At 37.9% G+C, this 1,818-nt stretch overlaps 1 pseudogene; it reads right to left on the bottom strand.

The window, feature by feature from the left end:
* Positions 1-1,455: 1,455 nt before the first annotated feature.
* Positions 1,456-1,555, bottom strand: LOC127090220 (uncharacterized; annotated as a pseudogene).
* Between the last annotated feature and the right edge of the window lie 263 nt (positions 1,556-1,818).

A 1,818-nucleotide genomic window follows, 5' to 3' on the forward strand; every position in this document is an offset into this window, starting at 1 on the left:
GGTATGTAAAGTAAGCGGAATAAGGAATTAAAACTAAGTTGGTTTAATTTTATTTAAATTTAAAGTCACTCTTTTTATGGTCTCAATTTACAGAGTTAATACCAAGGTTTTTGTACGAGAGTAAAAGACATAAAGAAGTTAAAATCAATAGAACGTCGGTTTGAGTTTTTAACTGGACAGTGTAAATTGGACATTAATTCTAAATCAGGGCGAAAGCAATTTTTAGAGTTAATTAGATTCTAATCTTTTTCAAAAAGTATTTTTAAAGGTTAAATGTGAGGACGAGAGTTAAGCATTTAAGTTTAATTATATAATCTAAGTCAATAGAGCGAGAGTTTGAGACGAGGGTGTTTAAACGGTTATTATTTTAATGAAAAGAGTTTCTATAGATTCTGTTGTTTTCAAAAAGTGATTTTGGACTTAACTAATAAGTGACAGCTACGTTAATATAAAGTCATAGTCTATTCAACAGAGCGAGAGTTTGAGATAAGACTTTTAATCAATAGTGTCTACCGAAAGGATTTATTTTAAAAAACCAAGAAACCAACGAAGATTTGATTCCCTAATTACGACGAACTACATACCGATATCCGCTTAATTGATATTTAAATTAGATCCAATTTTAGTTTTACTTTTCCCCCAAATCATCAAAGTATCATCCGCCTTAGCTTTACGAAGTAACCTTATAAAAACGGTATATCGATTCATAAGTCCTTGTGGGATCGATATCTTTTAAAACTACGCGATAGAACTGTGCACTTGCAGTTAGTACCCCAATAGACTTATAAAGTCGCGATCAAGTTTTTGGCGCCGTTGCCGGGGACTTTTATTTAGTCGATATCGTAACCCTTCTGTTACGCTGTAAAGACTAAGGCAATTTTTATTTCTTTCTTTCGTTGATTTGTATGCCACACACTCGCTCACAAGGCGAGCCGTTTTACTTACGAATCAACGACATTGAACTATATCTCCGAGTCTTACGACGAATTCGGGAATATCGTGCTGCAAACAATCTCCCTCCTATCGAAGTGCCCGACCTCAAAAATCTTCTTCCCTCGCCGATACCCGAGATGGAAGAACCAGCTCGTGCTCTTCGAGATTACGCCGCTCCATCGCAAGATGAGCCACATTCGAGTATTGCTCCACCCGCAATCGAAGCAAACAACTTCGAACTTAAACCTTCGCTGTTACAAGCAGTGCAACAGAATCAATTCTCTGGAAATCCTACCGAGGATCCAAACCTTCATTTATCCGTATTTGTCCAATACGCTGATACTGTTAAAGCTAATGGTGTCACTTCAGAGGCGATTCGACTTCGTCTTTTTCCCTTCTCGTTAAGGGATAAAGCTAGAAGATGGCTTCAGTCTCTTCCTTCCAACTCGGTCACCACATGGAATGAGTTGAAGAAAGTCTTTCTTGCCCGATATTTTCCTCCAAGCAAAACAGCTATGTTGAAAGCCCAGATAAATGGATTTAAACAGAAAGATAACGAGTCTCTTTTCGAAGCATGGGAAAGATACAAAGACATGATGAGACTTTGTCCACACCATGGTTTAGAGGACTGGTTAGTAATTCATACCTTCTATAATGGTCTCTTATACAACACAAGGTTAACAATAGACGCCGTCGCAAGTGGTGCGCTTATGGATAAACCTTATGCCGATGCTTATCAACTTATCGAGAGCATGGCCCAAAACCATTATCAGTGGGGAAGCGAACGAACAATGGTAGAAAAAACTCAAACGAAAAGTGGCATGTACGAGATAAGTAGCCTTGATCATGTTAATGCAAAAGTGGATGCTCTGGCCCAGAAAATTG

Source organism: Lathyrus oleraceus, chromosome 5 (assembly GCF_024323335.1).
Source record: "Lathyrus oleraceus cultivar Zhongwan6 chromosome 5, CAAS_Psat_ZW6_1.0, whole genome shotgun sequence".
NCBI lineage: Eukaryota > Viridiplantae > Streptophyta > Magnoliopsida > Fabales > Fabaceae > Lathyrus > Lathyrus oleraceus.